General features: G+C 37.8%; 1 long non-coding RNA gene across 1 annotated transcript in view; it reads left to right on the top strand.

Moving 5' to 3' along the window:
- Positions 1-9,652, top strand: part of LOC149790312 (uncharacterized) — a 61,121-nt gene extending 51,469 nt beyond the window's left edge. Inside the window, exon 5 of the long non-coding RNA XR_016424043.1 lies at positions 9,086-9,652. This is a non-coding gene — a long non-coding RNA (uncharacterized LOC149790312). The remainder of the gene's footprint in view (positions 1-9,085) is intronic.
- The last annotated feature ends 13,021 nt before the right edge of the window (positions 9,653-22,673 follow it).

Genomic DNA, 22,673 nt, shown 5'->3' with positions numbered 1-22,673 from the left:
GGTAGGGGCATACATGTAGTGGTCAGCCATAACGTTTTACGCATGTAGACCAAATCATGTTTAGAGGTGACATCAGGGGGTGGGACATGTGCCCCACATGAAGATAAAATGTCTGTTTATTAATAATTTTCAAAGCATTCAAAGTAGAGAGGAAGCTAAAGGGCATTGCTGATTAAATTAGATGGTGTTCATCGATCTATTGACACAATTCCATATATTTTGTCAACTTAAAACTTACACTGGATAAATATCATTAATTCGCTCTTTAATTTCGATTTATGTTAAGCTCTTGCATCACCCATTTGGTGTTAAATGTTCATTCTTTAATGTGCCACTAGTCCCACACCTTTTTCCATCCATGTGGAGTTAACTGTTCATTCTTGTATGTGCCACTAGTCCCACACCTTTTCCATCCATGTGGTGTTAAATGTTCATTATTTAATGTTCCACTAGTCCCACACCTTTTTCCATCCATGTGGTGTTAAATGTTCATTCTTGTATGTGCCACTAGTCCCACACCTTTTTCCATCCATGTGGAGTTAAATGTTCATTCTAGTATGTGCCACTAGTCCCACACCTTTTCCATACATGTGGAGTTAAATGTTCATTCTTGTATGTGCCACTAGTCCCACACCTTTTTCCATCCATGTGGAGTTAAATGTTCATTCTTGTATGTGCCACTAGTCCCACACCTTTTTCCATCCATGTGGTGTTAAATGTTCATTCTTTAATGTTCCACTAGTCCCACACCTTTGTCCATCCATGTGGTGTTAAATGTTCAGTCTTTAATGTTCCACTAGTCCCACACCTTTTTCCATCCATGTGGTGTTAAATGTTCATTCTTTAATGTTCCACTAGTCCCACACTTTTTTCCATCCATGTGGTGTTAAATGTTCATTCTTTAATATTCCACTAGTCCCACACCTTTTTCCATCTATGTGGTGTACAATTTTCATTCTTGTATGTGCAAACTAATCCCATATCATGTTATCACCCATTTGGCGACGTGCAACTAGTCTCACAGCTTTTTATCACCTTTAAGTGCTAAATGTTGATTCTTGTATGTCCAAGTAGTCCAGTCTTTTATCACCTACTGTTCTTTATTTATAACATAAATGTTCAGAAATTTCTTACTTACATAGCACAAATGCTAACGTACAAAATTATTGGATTATATATATATATATATATATATATATATATATATATATATATATATATATATATATATAAAAGCACAAAACTTATTTTGAGATCGTTATGTTCTCATGTAAACTTCTAATAGTTGTGCCGACAGCCGTTTCATCTCATTTTGTCTTGCATGGCCAAATTATTGATGAGAATATCTCTCTATATTTCCCATATCCATCCGCATTACCAACATCATGTATATGCTCCATACCAAGTCCAGTCCCACCTATACCAAAGTCAACTGCCACCTTGATCGAACTCATAACTGTGTAGTTTATGCAAAGGTGTGCATTCGTTAAATCCTGAATCTCTTTTGAGAGAGAGAGAGAGAGAGAGAGAGAGAGAGACTATCGCCGGATTCTTGTTTTTCTCCACATACGAGCCATATGGATGATTTTGTTTATAACAAAATAAAATCTCACTAAAGTGGTGAACGTATATAACATAAGATTTATAACAACTCTTCCATCTTTTTATATTTTCTTCGGTTTGAATATATTCTACTTTTTTATCTGTTATGATGACTATCATCCTCTTGTCAAATAGTTTACACGGTTCGGCGAATCTAAACATTTTTCTTCATTAGTACTGTAACCACATCTGGATAAAATGTCTCTATAATAATTTTCAGGCGTTCATAACAGAGAGATAGACAAAAAGCATTTATAAAGACGGCTGTATTGTCGTCCTCAAAATAACTGTTGCAAAAATTATTATTTTAATATTAAGTTGTCGTTGTTGTTGTTGTTGTAGGGTTTAACGATATATTTCAGCACATGATAGGCTATACATGGCGGCCAGTATTAATGGTAGAGGAAGAACCCGGTAAATCCCCGGAAAGAACCACCGACCCTCGAGAAGCTACTGGTAAGCTTTCTCACATACCCACGAATCCGAGACTCGAACCCACGCACACAGAGGTGAGATGGCAGTGATCCGTAACGGAGAGCGCTTTAGACCACTCGGCCACTCTTGCCCCCAAATTGATTCGATTGTTTAATCATGTCAGATCAAGGGGAAAATACTTTGCTAATTAACTGTTGCTCATCGATGTATGGGCAGATTTCAAAGATACATGATAGTATAAACTTTGAAGTGGGGGTGGAATAAAATAACCTAGAAAGACGATTTAATTTTCTTGTACAGAGAAATCAGTAGTATACGAGTGCTGTATAGCGAAAAAGGTCGTGTGCACGTATGGTGATAAGGTTTTTACATACCTCCTGGGGGCGTATAGCGACAAGGGGAATTTAACATGGGGAATATTGGGCCTGTATAGTGGGGTTGTTGTATAGGGACGATAGGAATGGAACAGGTGAGGTGACGTCACGGTACTGAAGTTTGCCAACAATGTAACAAGGAGCTGACCTCAATCGGACCAAACATCGGAATAATACTTAGAACTCTTGGCGAGACATAGACATATATAACACACACAACATACAGACACAGACATAGATTGTTCAATCAATCATACGTTAACTATAAAATTGACTAAAACATTAAATGGGTAAGACAGCAACTCTTTTCGAGGCATATGAGTGGCCCTGAAAAGGGTCTTTGGTTTTTATGTTAACATCATTCCGTTAACATAGAGGGCATCGCATAGGTCTTCTTCTCTTTCTTAAACTTTTTCTGATTTATGGAACGTAGATGAAGACTCTCTTCAAACAGCCTTGTCTGTCCACAGAAATCCTTCTTTTCCAAACGCTCGCATCGGTGATCTGAATGATTGGCCATTATTATTTCACATACATGGGTAAGACCGTACGTAACAGCATCGACGATACTAGAGTTGATGATTCAACATTAGTCCATATCTTGTGACGAGAACAGATGAAGGGAGTGAAATGAACTGCGGTTATTTATAGTGGAAGAGCGGATCGAAACGGATTGAATTTTTTCGCCAATCCTAACACGCGGTACAAAATTCCGTCACAGTGTGGAGTCTGTCTTCCAATCCGAAGAGAGCTGATTGTGACTTCACATTCCCTATATATATATATATATATATATATATATATATATATATATATATATATATATATATATATATATATATATATATATATATATATATATATATATATATATTTATATATATATATGCCATAGCGTAGGAGCGCAGTGAATCCATGCGACAAAGTTTTCAAGTATAACGGAAACTTAGAAGACAATGAAATGGGGTGCACCGGCATTGGAGACGAGAAGCGATGGTTTATCAACGGCTTCCAAAGTCAACGCAGTTTTACTTCCAGAAGAGACCAATTTTAATTGGGATTTAGTCGATTTTCTTACTTCTTTGCAAGAATTTGTTCCGGTACCAGTATTTGCGCCATCTTCTCCTTATTTCCCACACGTCGATGATTTTAAACCGAGACAGAAAGAAGAACTGGATACATTTTTACAACAGCAGAAAGAAGCAGAACAAGCTTTTCTCCTTCAACAGCACCAGCGAGAAAAGAAGAGGCAAGAAGGAAACGACAGGAAGAGCAGCAGAGAAGAAACAAGGTCTAAGAGAGAAGGCGGACAGTGTAAGTCAAGTGGTGATGGTATTTGTAGATATTTTGGCAGAGTTAAGGAGTCTGAAACAAATGTATCAGACTTCTTTATTACGACCCAAGAGAAAAAGACATTCCCGAGCCAAATAGCCTAACCCTGTTGGTACCCCTGAGATGCTACATTCAAATACACCATCCCAAACATCAAGAGGAAGACGATGACCAGAAGAAAGGCGATTTCATCTTTTTCGATTTCAAATGCATGCAAGAGACCGGTACTCACATTCCTAATTTTTGTGTAGCTCATCGAGAAGTGCATCCAAGAGCATATCGTTAGTCATTGCTCTAACTGCAGCAAGATTCCTGGAGGACGTGAAAAACTCTTTCAGGGACTGAACACGCTAGCCGATTTTTCCCAATGGATCTTAGACCACATCGATGATTTGTGGATCCAAGAGGACATCGAACGTTACGGAGATTGGCATCATCATGCCACGGTGATGGCTCACAGTTTCTCGGGATAAGATGGGCAATTTCTTTTTAGATAATATACGGAACAAAGTACCAAACGTCCGAAGATGACTTTTAACGGATCCAAAATGGTCATGCCTTTGAGTAAAATGCCTAAAACGTTTGTAATGCCAGAAATGTCCAAAGGCTATTTGCCGCAATTTTTCAATACCGAAGCAAATCAACACGCCATTCTATCCCATTTGCCTGAGGCTCACTACTACGACAACGATAACATGCGTACCTAACAACGAAAAGCTTTCTACGCTTGGTACCAGACTCACGCCTCGGACCCCCTCGACTTTCAGGAAGAAATGTGAAAGTATTGTCGTTACGAAGTGGACATTTTATGCCGTTGCTGTGTAAAAGTTCGAGAGCAGTTCATGGAACACGGAGGGATCAATCCTTTGAAAGAAGCCTGTACCATTGCCGAAGTGTTTCCTTAGTGTACCGCCAACGATGCATGCCCGAAAACACCCTGGCTGTCATCAGCCCTCAAACGGAAAACTTTCTCAAAGGTCGTTACTCGGTCAAAGCCCTACACTGGCTATAATACTCATGTCACCCCTGAAAAACTAATATTCTTTCCCTGTGTTTTGCCTGAATACTGCGACTTTGATAGTCGATTTCAAAAGTTCCAAGGAAAATGGCCTAAATATCTGGGAGGACCTACCCCCGGAAGAATTAGCCAGAGCTGGATTTATCTAGTTGGGCGAAGGTAATAAAATCAAGTGCTTCAGTTTTGTTGTTTCACTTCACGAGTGGAAGCAGAAAGATTCGCCTTACATGGAACATGTTCGTTTGTCTCCGGATTGTCACTACTACCTTTAGTGGGACGACCTCGGTAATCTCTGGATGGAAACTTTACAAGAGAACATTTATGGTTTGCCTGTGGCGTTGGGAGAGCTCATTTACCGAGCGTTTGTCAAAATACAGGTGAAACGCAAACTCAGAATCATTTCTCCATTTTTAAACTATGCTCTTTTCCAAGTAAACGAAGACTTATTATGGGATGACAGTATTTCAGTCACAAATATAAACAAAGCTATTGGCCACGACCTAGTGATTTTTTATTCTTGGAGGACAGTGAACAGACATTTTACATTCGTGGTTTGCCTGCTCAGTTGAGAGAACGCATTTACCGATAGCTGGTCAAAATTCAAGTGAAACGTAAAGAGCAATTGGATCCGTCACGTCAACGATGTTTACACCACTGGTAGCTCGATGCTATAAGAGGACTGATTCAAATGAAACTGTTCCAGTGATCAGATGTGGGCGAGAAAAATTTGTTTTTAGTGCCTGCTTCTTTTTGCTACAAGGTGTACTTACTGAAACGAATTCCAGAGGAAGAATTAGATGATTATCAAAATATTTTACACAATGTAAACCTGGATCAAGAGGAAACTTCTGAAATTTGTATTGTGATGTGAAAATTAGTGACTAAACCACTTAGATTAACCAATGGAGTACGATCATCTTTGTGCAGAAAGTACACTTATTGCCTGTGACAAAACAAAACGACATACCGTTTGAATGCTATCATTTATTTCGTTCCACGGAATATGTGGCATCTGTGGGTTCGGTACGATCTGTACTGTATCAAACAAAAATCTTAATGCTGTTTCCTTTAAAAGAGCACGAGAAACTCGTTCTATTAAACGCTTTGCGCTTTCATTTGCAAAATTGTTGACCTCAATTTGAAGAAAGGTTTCTTTGTTAAATTTTAGCCACTCCAGATGCTGACGAAGATGTGTGTATTGTTTGCGACTTACACTCTCATTAAAAAGATGTACGTGACTGGAAAAGTTGGGGGGGTTTGAGGCTTTGAAAAAAGAAGCGGCTTACATTTCCCTAGTTTTGTGTTATGCATTCAGAGGAAAAATTGAACTTAAAGTGTATAGGGGAAAAAGTAACTTTTAAACCTTTGTTAACTGCAGTGCCAGAAGAACCCGTCATCGAGGAAAACCACTACCTTTAGGACAGGACTGTCATGGACATTCCCGAATGGTCATTCCGGGAGGACACCTGTGTGACTGTACCCAATGTAGAGACAATAATAACATTACACACTGACCTAGGACACCGTTGTTACCAAAACATGATAAACAGTGACTTGTTTATATTCCACTTTGATCTTTTTGGTGTGTATTTTATCACTGTACTTAACCATTTGCCTTTATTTTTTTTTTCGTGTTCTTCACTTTTTAAAAATCGAAACGTGTCCTGCAAAAAATATAAAAACTCTTGTCTTGTTTTTCTTCGTGTCAAAAGTGACATTCCCTGCACTATGATTACCTCTACTGACTCTGCTTACTTGTCCTCCACTTGCAAAGTCATCGACGAACACTTATATCGTACTAGTTGGGAGGCCTTGTATCTTCACAATCCCTTTAACATATTAATTGCCTGACCTAGCGGTTCTTTTGATCGATAGTCCACCACAACAGGTTGTGTGGTGTTACAAAGGGTGGCAATCAGCGTACAGTCTCTTGCGATAACTTCAAGGCAATTCCATCGTGTTTGTGGAAGGCATTCCTGGAGAAGACGACGGGATCGAGTCTGACCCCAGTCAAACCCATCTGGTCATCTTCGACGACATGTTAGGAGAAGACGAAGAAGATATTAAACTGTGGTTTACGCGCAAAGGGCATCATAGTAATGATAGTGTCATCTGCATCATCCAAAATTCGTTTCAACAAAGTAAAGGTCATCGCACCTTTAGTTTCAGTGCTCATTACGTAGTCTTGTTTAAAGGCCCTACAGATAAGTCGCAAGTGCAAGTCTAAACCAAACAGTTAGGAACGCCTTAGCTGACTCATTCATACGACGATGCGACTCAAACCCCACACTCCTATTTGCTCGTTGATTTAAAACCCACCCACCCCGATTATTTGCGATTTTGAACCAATCTGTTTCACCACTTGCGCCAAGACGGAGGGCCTGTCGTGTACACATCCCCTTCTTCGACTTAACAACAACAGCAACAAAAGAATCTATAAAAACCTAGGACACTGGGTCTGTCTCAACATGACGTCCCTTTAGTCTCATCGTTCCGTCAAATTTATTCGTTCCTTGTAAAGCATCAGTTGCGAAGAAAATCCACAAATACGTGCTCGTGTCTTAGGGGCCAGTCTCAAAGATGTCTTACGATGGTTTACGGTGACAGCACGCCATTTACTGAAAGGCATCATTCACGTTCCTTATCAAACAAAATGCTTTTTGAGAGAAAGAAAGTAATCCTAACGTAACAGTCCGGTCCCCGCATAGACATTCAAACGATAAAGCAAATCTGGAGGTAGCGGATCTCTAGGACGTGTTATCATTCGCTCTCTCTTAAAATGGGATCCCAATGCCCACAAAATTCTCCCCAAGAACAAAGCCACTCCTAAAAAAGCCAGAAAAACCCTAAAGAAGAAAAAGAGCAACGGTGTCAAGACCAGGTCACAGCCCCAGAAAAAGAAAAGTCCACAGAAAACAGCTTCTACCCGCAAGAGAGACACTTTGGCCAGGACGAAACCTTACATACACGCAAACCACGACCTGCAACGACGGTGACCGTATCCCCAGTAGCCTCAGGTTCATCTACTTCTCGGTTGCTGGTGATGCCTGCCAAACCCAATTTGATACCCGTTCTTCATCGTTTGATGAAACAATGGAAACCAAATATTTCTCCTCGAACGGTGACGCCCCTCTCCTCTGTAGCTGAAGTGGCAGCTGCTCACAAAGTACCTACCCACAAAATCAAAGTCCAAAAAGAGATATCGGGCATGTTACAGAATTTACTGGATTTGTCCAAGTATGAACTGTCCCGGTTTAGTCCGTCGCGAACCTCTCTACGACGTGCCGACGAATTCCAGTATAAACAAGACCCGAGGCAAGCGAATGGAATCAGTGCTTTTGTGCTCCCGAACATACAAAGATGTCCCCTCAAAGAAGTGCACACCGTATATGACAGCTATTTCGGCAGGGAGTGGTGAGTGGTCTTCAACAGATTTTGTAAAACACTCCCTAGTAGCTGCGCCATCTGTCTGTCCTCTTAACATAAACATTCCACGACATCTCTGGATCACACTGAACCATTTCCGGAGAGGACAGGATTGTTGTGCAACCAATTTTTTCCGATGGTGCCAGGTCACTGACTCTTCCTGTAGCTGTGGAGCTGTACAGACCAAGTCACACACTGCGAATAACTTTCCACTGACAAAGTTCCCCGGTGGACTACGGGCTCTGCACTGTTAACTGTTTCAATCTCAGAAGAGATTGATGAAATCAAACTCCAGATCTTTATCATGTGAAACCCTCCAGTAAAGTTTTAAATCCGCGTCAATCTTGAAATAATTAAAGTTCTCAAAGGAGTATTTTATTGTAAGCTATTATTACAATAGTCTAACTATTTACTATTAGGTTAATTCCAATCAAACGATAGCTCTAGAATGAAAACTCTGCATGATTTTATTTTTCTTCCAATGATTTAAGGTCTACCTCCACATTTTGTTTGTCATTACACAGTATATTTTGGTGATATGAGTTCAAGCAAGCACAACAACAGCACTACATTGTAATCAATTCTAATTTCTAGTAAAATCTATGCACATTGCTACTAGATGCAAATATTGAATAAACTCCCACGAGAACAAACCATTTTACTTTGTAAATCTTCACCACAAAACAAATTAATACCAGAACAAGCAGATTTGTTTTAAGTGCACCTGTGAAACAGCAGAACTATTCAGATGAAAACAATTTCTTTTTAATTTACTATTTTAAAATACAATCGTCTCTATGAAAGTTTGCTCAGAACACTAATGTTCTAAAATATCAAGTTGTAAAGAAACATTCTATCAATTAACCTTGTATTATTATTATTATTATTATTATTCCAGAGAATATAAGTGGAACCACAGATGTTCGACGTCACAGTGGACTGAGTGCCGGACTCGCAGTCATTGGGTTGTGCGTTCGTATACTGCCCGGATACAATGAAGTTTACTGTCGTGATGTGGTTCTCGACAAGACACGTTACTCATTGTACTGAAGCACAAGTCTTTTATGCACCAATGTGCCGTCAAACATAACTTTGTTATTCAATCAGTCAGTTAAATCAGGTTTATTCTTAATAATTTTAGAAGCAAACTGTTATGTACTCCTTACAAATTTGATACAGTTTTCTCCATCATCCATGTAACTTATTTCTTTCCACTGAAAAGTGTTATTTTTTTATGTCTTATTTAGATGCTGAAAGTTGTTTATATTTTTTGAAAGGTTATTTAAATTTGCATACAGTAAACTAGCAGCTGAATATGTGTTTTATTTCTTCTTCTTCTTCTTCTTCTTCTATAAATGTGTATTATTTGACTCTGCATGTTGAAATTGTGGCATTTAATCTGTGTTTGCTGCCACGTGGTTGTTTGCAGCACAAGCCCCTCGTGCGAACTTAATTATCAATGACGTTGTTTAAATTTCGAATTTATGAACGAATCAAAATAACAGGTGTAACTATCACATTTGTTTTTCTTTCTTTGCTTTCTGCACCGCCACCTGTCTTAAATCAAGGAATAAAAAAGAACATGTAAGATAATTAGCATTCATTTATCTTGTCAAATGGCCGATCAACGGAGAGACATGTTTGTACCAATTTCCTGTGAATTTGTTATCTATTTGAACTATTCATAAACGTACTCAAACTAACCCTCAGGCATGCTTGAAGAAGACCAAAGGTCCCCGAAGTGTGCCACAAGAAGAATACATCAAAAACATTATATATAGTTTCAATAGGTGTTGAAAAGACATCCTGAATTGCTTGTGACATGCGCTACCTGTAAAGAAGTTTACTTACTTATGTCAATAAGAATTAGTGTCAAGAATTTAAGGTTAATATTGAGGAGTCACACAAACATCTATATATATTCAATTTAACTAGTTTCTAAATGATGATTATGACGGTCATAGGGTCTACTCTGAGAGGGATCGAGAGGTGTGGTGTCAGCAGGTAAACTCGCGACAGAATATGAGATCATCAGATATAACTAATTCTCGAATGTGATACTGAACTACAGATCTGAAGCGCACGATTAGGGTATAAATAAAATGCTTAGAAAGACAGACGAACCAACAATATGCTGATAATGAATAGGCAGATCAACAAAATGATTATCGCATCACGTTGAAGATAGCGGAACAAAATATATACAATGGCAGAAATACACACCGGCCTGTCTGCGAAGTTACAAAGACAGATACAAATAACAACAGGTTACGTAAGATAATACGGTAATTTAAGACCTGCCGCTGGAGGAAATTTTCAGACTAAAGAATTTCGACTAAGGTCGTCACTTTAAAGTATGATTGCTCTAAAGTGTACGCACTAATTATTTCTGCCCAATCGTAGGCACGGTCCATAATCTTTCCCAAAGAAATAATTCCTTTCATCAGGTTTAGACAGTTCGGAATATGTGAACGACAGCGAATGACAATATGCCTTTGAAAAAATGATAAGTGGACATAGGACAATACCAAGCGGTTAGGGTTGGAAGGTCAAATGTTTACTTTCTAAGGACCGTGTTAAGACACCCCGGTCAATTTCACTGTCAGGATGCTGTCCCTTTGAAACTTACACTGACATGGGGGAGAGAATGAACGAAAAAATGTCGAAGTGACCCTCCACAAAGACTTTTCTGGCTTAAATGCGATATAATTTTAATGCTCAATGCATTCAACCTTAACATTTTCAGTAATTCAAAATTCGACACTTCACAAAAATTAAGTGCATGTTTTCTTTCCATTTTCTAATCATTTAAGGTATATGTCTTTCTTTCTTATATATACCATGTAGTCTGTCACTGGGATGTTTTTCAAGTAATAAGGATTATGTTACAGTCTTTTTTGTATTAATGCCGAGCTAATAAATTAGTCAGTTGTTTAAATAATGAGAATGGTTTATATTTCTTTACAAATATTAATTTAAGAACTTGGTCTTGCTATGGATGTTTATTTTTTAATACTATATTGTTATTCAAATTGTTAATTATACTGTTGTCAAGTAGTTATTATCAATGATGCTGAAAGTCTAAATTTATGTATGGACTGAAGGAACTAATGTATTTAACACAATAATTCTCTTTTTCAAGTTCCTACCTGGAGCTAGCTTAAATGAGAGTATTAAGAAAGAACAGGTGAGACAAATCATATTCATCGTACTAAAATTACATTACGTATAATAGAGCGTTATTTTCATTCATCTATCCCACTGTGATATGGGTCAAATTTCGGATCAAGGTTTTACGGCTTGTACGAATTTTCTATGAATGCGTCTTCTCTTGTATAACTAACTGAATAACTCAATGTATTTTATGAGCAAGAACAAGCTCTGCAAATCGTCACAAAAATAGCAACACAAATTGATTATATATAGATTTTCAATTTAGTGTGGCTAATGCCAAACAACAATTATATGTGGTTACTTAAGTCAATAATCACCAGTCTACATTGCATATTCTTATCAATAATCTTTATAACCAAACTAATATCTCTAAACACTGTAAAGGCATGAAAAAGGTTCTATAGAGTTAGTTTCTACACAGTGCGAAGCTTTGTAGACGAATATATTATAAATACAATCTTAAGAATGCGATATCTCTGAATATTCAGAGGACAAAAGCTTTCAGAACGCAAGACCTAATACGTATGCCAATTAAAAAGACATACTTAAATTACTTCCTGATATGATGCATTCAACTGATTAATTGCTTTTTAGATTATTTTTAAACGAGCAACACAGACCTTTATCTCTCAATGTTTCGTGCAACGGCCAATCTGTGTTCATTCACCAAGTTTGCTTTGTTTCAGAATGTTTCCTTTGTAAATATTCGGCTATTATCGTCCTCGCTGACTTACGAGTGTATACAACCATATTAAAGCTATCTTTTGCGCTCCAATCACGATGCTTAGTTAGCTGTCATCAGTGATTAACATTGAAAGAGCTGGGTTACAATGATATCTGTCTAGCAGTGGATGACGACGTTATGTTTATCATTTATATCATATTTTGCACCCTCATAAAATAGGTCAGTACTAGAAAATTTCTCTCATCTCTTTTGCTGATAGATTTGCTGCTTTTCCACACAACATTACTTGCTTTACATTCTGTCTCAGATTGGACAGTAATGGCAAATTAAAGAAAAATAAAGACCATCCCCAGACATATCAAACTATAATACACGGTACAGCATTGCATCTGTAACACAGATAAAATAGAGGTCGTCGGGTATGACCTATTTGCGTCCATCAGCAACCTATTTTGACATGCATGAGGGCACATAGGGCTTATTCAGAGAGAGAGGTGGAGAGGGTGCGGGGCAGCCGCCTCAGTTAAACTTCTGACAATATTCGATCCTCACGTATACCTAACTTTCGAAAGTATTGTTGAACTTCAGATCTGAATAACTATTATTAGGTTATCAGGAAAATAAAGAAACGACTGACTGGATATCAGATTAGTTGCAGATAGAATAATAAAATGTATGAAACAAATGGTAGAAAACAGACGGATGGAGTATTATACAGACAGAATTGTTGTGGTTTTTGTCGCTCTCAACGGCACTTTTACGCACTCTTGGCTATATCATGCCGTGAAAATGGGAACTAAGAACTTTTCCCCAATGATTCACGGAAGCAGCCGACCCAGACTGGCGTGGTTCGGTTTTGAACCTGTGACCATTGGATTACGAGTCTGACGGTTTACTAAAAAATCTACTGTGGCTACTTATGGATAGATACAAAGCTAGACAGATCTACTTTAAGGATGCAGTTAAAGAACGAAAACAAGAATAAAATTGATTTAAGACGACGAAAAGAGTGTGAATTATAACCATATACCGTTATCATTCTTCTGAACTTAATCATCATTATGTTAATTGATTACTGGGGCCAATTACTTAAATTTCCACAAAAGTTGTTCAGATATTATTTCTGTGCTGGAATACCCCATCGGACAGCTTTCCTGAGAAAAGGTCGTTTCTTTATCAATTAAAGACAAAATAAGCAATCTGACAATGAAAGAATGAAATAGAAGCTGTACCGATCTTAAATATTGAACTTTCTCATGTAAGTAACCTGTACTTGAACGAAGCATATCATATTAAAGGTCTCTGGATTTCGTCGGTATGGATATTATCATTAGATATTTGTATTGGCAGAATTAGTTTTATTTTCGAACTGGAGAGATTTTAAACCCCTTGGTTTTTAATGTACAGGTAAGATAGCTTAGACTGCCATCAGTTCTCACTAAAAAGCAAATGTGAGGTTATTATGTTATGGGGTGCGTTCTGGCAGTCTAACCAACTCCGTTTTCATCATTATCTTCCAAGGTAGGTTAGTTAAACCGGATAACCTAAATTGTAATACATTTGTATAGTCTTTATTTATACTACTATTTTAAAGGAGAATGTTAAACGCGCGTTATTTAACTACTCAATAGCGTGTTTCCATTTTGGAGTAAGCTTGCTCGCATATCCACCATTGTGCCAACGTTCATAATAAGCGTACGAAATATGATTTATCATGTGTATAAGAAACAGCCAATATGTTAACGAGCAATTCATAACAGCAAGTACTCGAGAGACCTATATGACACTGACGGAACATGACAAGTGGGAACCCGCCTCGGATGTTGGAGGTAGCTGGTTCGAACCACAGCCGAGTCATACCAAAGTCTTCTAAAAATGACAATATCAGCTGCCTCGCTTGGCGCTCAGCATTATAGGTTAGTGTTAGGACCGGTCGGCCTGATGTCAGGATAATGTAACTGGATGGGACATGATGCCATATGCTGCGTCGTGCTAGACATCACACAAAATATGACACACTGCAGACATCGTAGCGATACAACTGAAAATGTTTTAAAGCTACCTTAAAAGTCGTAATTACACACACACACACACACATACAAATGTGAACCTATATTGTGAATCATTCTATTGAAACCGATTACTCATACTGAGACTAGCCATATTTGTCCCTCAAATACGTGATGCAAGAACAATATTAGCGTTTGTCAAAGATACTTTTTTAAAACAAAACGGCAGTCTTCATTTGACACTAAAATACAAGGAGGACGAAGACAAAAAACACCGAAAACAAAAGGTATGTCTTAAAGCGCCTAAAATAGCTTTCAATTATACCGTTTGAGAAAACAATCTCTTTCATATGTAATTAAGGGGCGTGTTTGAAAGTCTCTACTTTTGCAGGGAACGCAGAAAATAAACAAACATATTGAATTTGAATATTGGAATCAAGCCAACGAATAGGACAGAACAACACACAATAGCACACTGCTTGGAATTCGTGTATGCCAGGGTATACCAGTTTGAGTGATTTGAGAAACATTAATGTGTGTCGATACTTTAATTAATGGATCCAGAAATGAATTCTACTGTTTGCACTGAAGGATATGTCAAATTGCTTTTTACGTTCGTGTTTCGTATCAGCCACGAATGTAAGGATGCATGTAGGTTCAATATTTGAAAACTGTGATATGTATACGAGGCTCGGTAAATTTGTCTGCGTTCGTAACACGTGTGAAGAAATGTAATCTGATTATTTCATTAGACGTGTACGTCGTATTGTTGTTGTTATTTAGTTTAATTATAGTGGCGTGCGCACAATTGTGCAGCCTGCTAGTTGCGCAGGGGAAGGGTATGGTGCCACCTCCCCCAGGCTTTTATGGATTCAAGGAACCCTGATAGTTTGGCCTCAATCTGTGGGTCCATAAAGGTCCCTACAGTTGAATGGTTGGCTGTCATTAGTGGGAAGGAGAGCTCGGGAACGGTCCTGCTTGGTTTACATCGCTGGTTTCTTATTGCATTTGCCTGCTGTTTCTTTGTTTGTTTTTTTTTTTTTGTTTGTTCGTTTTTTTTTTTCTTCGATTTTTTAAATATTCTTTTCTTCTTCAAAATGTTCTAAAAGGAGGGGGGCATGTTCTATGCTGTTTATAGAGGTTCTTAGTAAATATCATGTATGAAGAGAGATTTTCAAGGTTATTATGGTATTACTAGTCGAGGTGTTTAGGATGTGTTTCCTACATTATGTTATTTATAAGTGTTTAGATATTACCTCTTTACGTTATTTATTAATTGATGTTTTTAGAGATTGAATGTTATTTATACTTTATTTAACAAGAGACCGGAATCCTAGCTGATTACTCGGTTCGTTAAGGACATCTAGGACATCCGATTTTGCGGTTTCCTTAGCTTTTTATAGGTGCTTCGTAAGTGAATTATTTATTAATACTTTTATAATATTGAATGATATGTTATGGGTTTTTATGTGGTGGCTTCTAAATGTATTTAGCTAGTTACTGGGTCTTTTGGTTTTGTGGGGATAGTAATTATATTTTGTTCCTAAGTCTTGCTGAGTCTATGAATTGATTTATATTTTTATATGCTGATTGTTTATTTTTATTAGAGTCCATAAGTAACTCTGGGTATGTGTGTGGTGATCCAATCTCTTTTTGGGTTTTGATAAATATTTTCCGAGCGGGTTGATATTTTGGGCATATATTGAATACGTGGTGTAGATCTTCGGTGGTGTGGCAGTTAAAGCAGTTAATGGTTGCTGGTTTGGGTCTATAAACCTTCCAAAACTGCTTGCTAGTTTAGTTTTTCCAGCTATTATCCTGTTTATGGTTTTCTGTTCTAAATAGGTACCCTTAGGTAGCTGTATGTTCCTATCTACGCTTTTGGGGGTTTCATGGTGCTTTTTACCGTTTGTGGAGGAGTTCCAAAAATCTTGCCATGTTTGGTCTATATATGTTTGTGCGAAGCTTATTGCTTCTGTAGAGCTATAGTTAAGCTTGATAGAGTTTTGATCTCCTAGTTTGGTTTTTGCAACTTTGTCTGCTGTTTCGTTGCCAGAGATTCCAATGTGCGACGGTATCCACATGAGCTCGACTAATTGATGTGCTGTGGTGATATCGTCGATTAATTGGCATGCTCTGTCGAGGAATTGTTCCCTAGAGTGTGTATTGCGATTTTGGATCGATTTGATAACGCTTAGGGAATCGCTTATAATGACTGCTTTAGGTATTTGGTTGTCTTTGATCCATTGTAGTGATTCAAGTATAGCCCAGAATTCAGTGGTGTAAATGGAGCAATAGTCAGGTAATCTGGATCCCGTTTGTATATTGAATTCAGGGATGACTATTGCTGCTGCTGTTCTTGGTGGGTTGTTTGTGTTTGATCCATCGGTATATATTTTAACATAGTCCTGGTATTTTTGGTTGATTTCGTTTACCAGTACAGGTTTTAGTAAGTTTTCTTATCCTTCTTTATTGCCTAATTTGGTAGCTTCCGTGTTAATCCTTGGTCGTTTTTGTAACCATGGTGATTTGTTCTGGTCTGTATTGTTTGTTACCTGTTTTTTTTAGTAGAGGTATCTTTTCTCTTAGTTCAAGAATTACTTTGCCATTTGGTGTGATAGGTATGATTTTGGGTTTGAAGACAACTTTACACTTATTTATAGCTATTCTGGTGGGATGGTTGTCTGGGTGGGTATCTAATCGAATGGAGTATCGGAGGAGCAGTTCTTGCCTACGTAATTTTAAGGGTAGTTATCCTGTTAGTGTTTGTAGTTCTTCTAATGATGTTGAGGGGAGTGTTCCTGTGCATAATAGTAAGGCTTTTCTCTGGATAGTGTCAAGTTTTTGTAGTACAGGCTGCTTAGCCGAGTTATATGCTTGGCAACCGTAATCCAGTTTTGATCTAATTAGGCTTTTATATATCGTGAGAAGGATTTCCTGGTTGGATCCCCAGTCAGTCCCTATGATGTTCCTGAGTAAATGAGATCTTTGTTACAATTCTGGGTGAGTTGTTCAATGTGCTGTTTCCATGTGAGGTGGTTGTCAAAGAACATTCCTAGGAATTTTACTACTGTTACGTATTTGATTAATTGATTTTGTATATAGACGTTTGGATAGACTAGGTTGTTATTTCGTTTGGGGGTGAATATGACTGCCACAGTTTTTTCATGAGATATTTTGAAACACCATTTGTCCGCCCATCTCCCTATGTTGTCTAGGCTCTGCTGGATTTCTTTAACTACTGTGTTATTGGCAGGATTTCCATTCCTCCATATGCCACTATCATCTGCAAATTGTGACAAGTTTGCTGCATTGAGGTCAAGGTCGTTTACCATTAGATTAAATAGTAAGGGACCTATCACACTGCCTTGCGGTGTTCCATTTTCAAGTGAAAATTCTTCGAATGGGTGTTGTCTATTCTTGTGGTAATTTTCCGGCCTGTAAGGAAATCGCCAATCCAGTTGAACAAGCGTCCAGTTATTCCAAATTGGTTTAATTTGGCCATTAGTGCATTGGTCCATACTAGGTCGAATGCTTTTTATAGGTCTAAAAAAACCGCTATGAGGTTGCGATCGGTTTTCCTATGTGCGTTAAAAGCGAGTTTGATGTCTGTTTCCAATCTGAGAAGTTGGTCGGTGGTGGACCGTTTGTTCCGAAAGCCACATTGATTTATGGAAAGTAGGTTACTGGTTTCTAGGTGGTGTTTTAACCTATTTGCGATTATTGTCTCCATTATTTTGCAAATATTGTTTGTAAGGGAGATGGGTCGGTACGAATTTATGTTGTTGGGATCTTTACCTAGCTTGGGGATTGGTATTAATATGGCCTGTTTCCATTTGGTGGGTAGTTGGCCTTTATCCCATATCCTATTAAAGAGTTTGATTATGGCTATTGTTATATTGATAGGTAGTTTTTTATAAATAATGTAACCTAACTGATCCTTACCAGAGGATGTTTCGTTTATGGATCGTAGGGCTATCTTCCATTCATGTACTGTGATGTCGCTATTTAGGTGAGATTCTTTTTTTCCTTGGTGTTGAAACATTTGAGGTTGGGTTCCCTCCATTAGTTTTTTGTGTTCTTGAAAGTTTCTGGTGTGATTATTGTTGCTACCTATGTTCGAAAAATGCTTCGCTAGGAGGTCTGCCTTATCTTTATTAGTTATGGCATTTTTAATTTTTGGGGCTGAGGTAGTTGCTTTCCCTTTGATGGCTTTTATCTTGTCCCATATTTGTTTTGAGTTTGATTTTAGACTCAGTTTAGAGCAAAAGGTTTGCCATAGATTAATTTTAGCAGTTTTTATAGTTTGTTTTAGTGCTTTTTCTTTATCTTTATATTGCTGGAAGTAGAAAGAATTTTTGGTGCGTTTATATTTATTTAAGGCCCTGTTTTTGTCTTTATGTGCTATAGTGCACTATTTAGTCCACCATGGTACATGGTGTTTATTTTGGATATTAGTTGTCTTTGGTATGCATCGGTTAGCTGCTTCTATAATTGTGTCTGTTATGTTATCATAATACATGTCAATACTTGAGCTTTCTAAGTTATCTGATTTACTCTAGCTAGTAATAATTGGAATTGGTCCCAGTCTGCCTGTTGGTACCTCCATTTAGGTGGGGTTTCGTCTGGAATGTGTTGAGTTTTTGTTTGAATATTGATTGTGATGGGAAAATGGTCACTTCCTAACGTATCTTCCTGATCCACCCACCAAATTGTGATTTGAGCCAATTTTGGGGTAGTGATGGTTAGGTCTTTGGCTGAGAGTGCCATCCTCAGGGTTTAATCTAGTGTTTAGCCCCTCATTTAAGATGACCAGATTGTTCTCAGTTATCCATTTTTCAACCATTTTTCCTCTTTGATCTTTCGTTTTACCTCCCCATAATTCACTGTGTGCGTTGAAGTCGCCACAGATCATTAGATTGTTGTTGTTGTTATTAGTGATTGCCTTTAGTGAGATTAGGTTGGTATGGCAGAAGGTACCCCCTGGGTCGTATGCATTTATTATTTGAATGTTTGTGGTTCCTATATTTATCATTACTGACATTATTTCGATGCTATTATTGATGTTTAGTTTAGGGGGTACTTCTGTTATTTCATAGTAGATTAGTGTATCTATTAAAAAAATTGCTAGTCCACCCCCTTTCTGCCCCATGGGTCTGTTTTTAAAGATTCCCTGGGTATAGCCTTGTAGTTTGGGCAGGCGTCTGTGTTCTTGTGTTATGAGGGTTTCCTGTAGGCAGATTACGTCTGGTTTTACGGCCGTATTATTCAGTTTGTTCTGCAGTTCTGATAGGTTTTAAAGATTCCTCTCCAGTTCCATTGCCAGATGGTGATTTTATTATTTTTTGTACTATTCATTTTTGACGTTGTCTTTATCTGTTAGTCTTGTGGTCCAATCAGTTAGTATGGTGAAAATGGTTTTGAGGGTTCTGATTATGCTACTGAGATCTTGCATTAGGGTTCCTGTTGTTAGGTTCATTACTTCCTGTATTAATTCTGTGTTGGGGTGTGTGTTAGGTTTCGGGATGTTTGGGGTGACAGTTTTGTTTGTATCTGGAGTGTTATCAGGGTGGTCATGGTTTGTTACAATTTGGGTTGTAGTTTTTGGTTCTTTTGTTTCCTGATTCGAGTGTATGTTTTGTGGTGCAATGTTTTCCCTTCTGATTCTGCGTGGAGAGTTTTGGTGCTCATTGATTGTTTCAGAGGTAGATTTTGGTGTGTTGGGGTTGTTTTTACAAATAATGTTTTTGTCAGAATTGTAGGTGAGGTGTTTTTTGTTCATTAAGTCCACTATTTGTTTCTCTTTTATTGCAAATCTGCATTCTGCCGATCTAGGATAATGGTTTTCTTTACAGTTAGCACATTTTTGTTTAATTGTGTGGCATTCTCCTTTGTGTTGACCTCCGCAGTACTTACATCTTAGTTTGAATCTACATCTGAGGGCATAGTGTCCCCAGTGCAAGCATTTGGTGCAAAATCTTGGCCTATTTATGTAGTTTTCCAGCTTATGGCACACTCCTGACCGTCCTAGTTTTATTATTGAGGGTATTGGCTCGGTAGCCTCTATAACTGCTTTGTTTGTTCCTTGTCCCTTGTGATTTTTAAGACGATATACTTTGGTCGTCTGTGTTCCATTTGCTGTGAGTTTATGAAGTAGGAGTTTATTGCTTATATCCTTGTTGTATCCGTTTAGTGCTATTACTTTTTTAAAGATAGTGGTTTTAGTGGGTTCAGCCAGATTAGTTGTGGTTTCACTGTGTTTGGAGTTCGAAGTGACTCGTGTTTTCCTCTGAGTGCTATGGTGTCTCTCTACTTTGATCTTTATTGGGCCTATAGTTTCAATTTGGATGAATTTTTCCACCTGTTGAATTGTACTGCATTGGACAATCAGGTAGTTTCGCCTTGGTCTTATCAGTTTGAATTGTCCAGTATGAATTATGGCCAGTGCTGTCATAATATTATTGGTACTTAGACCAGTAATTATGTTGCACCTGCTGCTTATGTATATGGTGTGTTCGATGGAATGATAATTGTAAATTTTGTTTTGGGGGTTATGTTGTTGTTTTATTTCCTGTTTTGAGTTAACCTTACTTGTGGGCTTTTTTTTTGGTTGTTTTGGGGTTTTAGCGGGCCCTTGCCATTACCTAGGTATGTGTTTTGGGTTGTTTGGGGTCTTTGGGTTGCCATATTAGTGATGCTGCTGGGTAGTTTTGTAGTGTCTAATTCACTGGATTTGTTCCCATAGGTTGGTGGTTCCCTTGCTGTTATTATCCCAGATGGTCCAGGAGTTTGGCTTGAGTGTATAGTTTCTTTCCTAACGTTTTGATTTATTGTTGTTTGCTTGATTTCCTGTTGTTGGTTTGTTTGCATGTTTCTAGAATTGGTTATTTCATTTTCGGTGAATTTATGGGTGCTGTTTATGGTTATATGGTCTAATTGTGGGGAGTTTAAGGTATGTAGGTTACTGTCAAATTCATTTGTTAGGTTTGGAATAGTGGTGTCTATATCTTCATTTGTGTTTGGTTTTTCCGCTTCCTTGAAGAGGATTGGCGATAGTATTGGCATTGTATTTATATTGTTCCCTGGAGTGTAGTTTTGTATTTCAAGTAGTTTCTGTTGGTGGGGTGGGGGGGGGTGTTAATTATGTCTGCTGGTTTGTGGTTTGTTTGGTCTGTGTTTGAGACCAGGATTTGGGGTCCCAGTGTGATTTTGGTTGAATTCGAGTTTGCTGTGGTTGGTACTACTTGCGTTAATCTTGCTTGTTTTACATGCTTTATTGGTGCTGTTTGGAGTTGTGATACATCCAATATTTATACTGATTTATTGATAGGGTTGTTTGGTGGTTTGTGTGTTTGCGTGTTCGGATTGAATAGAGCCATTTGTTTGGACCTAGTTTGCATTCTTCTACTTAAATTGCGTATAGCATTGAATGATGACTTATCTTTTGTTTTTGTCCTAACCCAGTCTGCTCCTCCGCTAGAAGTCTCTCCTTTGTTTTCTGTTATGTGTTCCTATCGTTCCTTTGTTTGATAGTTCCTTTGTTCTGTTCAATTCCTTTGTTCACGGCTTGACGGTTTGCTAATCGTTTCCTCTTCTTGGTATTATTTCTTTGCTCTTGTTTTCCTGTTCCTTTATTCTATTTTAATTGGTGATGGTGGTGGCCGCACTCAGTAGAACTTTTAAAATTATACACCAAGCCGGTTTTACACAGTAAACAAATTAAGCAAATTGACATCGTATTAGGCGACACATATTTCATGAATCTGTAAATACGTTTGCACAGAACCCTAGACAGATTTCTGACCTTTTAATTACATACGATTTTAGAACTCTTAAGTGGGACATCAGACTTGCAAGACGTCCCTGATGGACGTATGACCACTGATTGATGGCTGGAGATCTGAGACCCCTTGGGCTTCATTTTGAGCAAATGATGGTAGAAAGTATTAAGACTATGCTAAGTTGTATGCTCATTTATCTCAGTATCTTTATGCAATGTGTGTTCTCTGCAGACAAACTTGACCAAAGGTCAGTACGAAACGTTTTGGAAGTTTGGGGTGGGGGGTCCTTTATAATTCTCGTCCACTGGCTGGAATAATTTCTGAACTTTATATTCTTAGGGTCTTATTGAATCCTCGCGACTCGCTACAAGATGGAAAATATATGTTCCTGTTCTCTTACACATAATATAAGCATTAACGCACCTGTCTCAGTGGTTATGTAAGAACAAGTTACTAATATTTCATGCCGACTGTCTGTTATCATTTCGCATGCAGTTGACGTCCCAGAGAAGAGGTAAATGTTTCGTAAATTACAAATATTACACCAATTTTCTACTATTGATAATCGAAGACTACACAACTTTTCAAATCATATTAAAATTACTTGGGAGTATAATTACATTAAATGGTTGTTGAAATGATAAAACAAATATTAATTCAGGACAATATTTGAGCATAAAACAAACACCTCTCTGCTAAGCCTTGAAAGCTATTCCAAAAGCTGACAAATTATATGAAGCAATTAATGACATGTAGGTATTAAATAAACTTCATATATATATATATATATATATATATATATCATGAACTGAATGTCCATCGACTTGACATAATTAT

Source organism: Sinohyriopsis cumingii, chromosome 10, assembly GCF_028554795.1.
Source record: "Sinohyriopsis cumingii isolate HCF-2022 chromosome 10, ASM2855479v2, whole genome shotgun sequence".
NCBI lineage: Eukaryota > Metazoa > Mollusca > Bivalvia > Unionida > Unionidae > Sinohyriopsis > Sinohyriopsis cumingii.
Note: the sequence above shows the minus strand (reverse complement) of the source record. Positions and strands in the feature narration are given on the sequence as shown.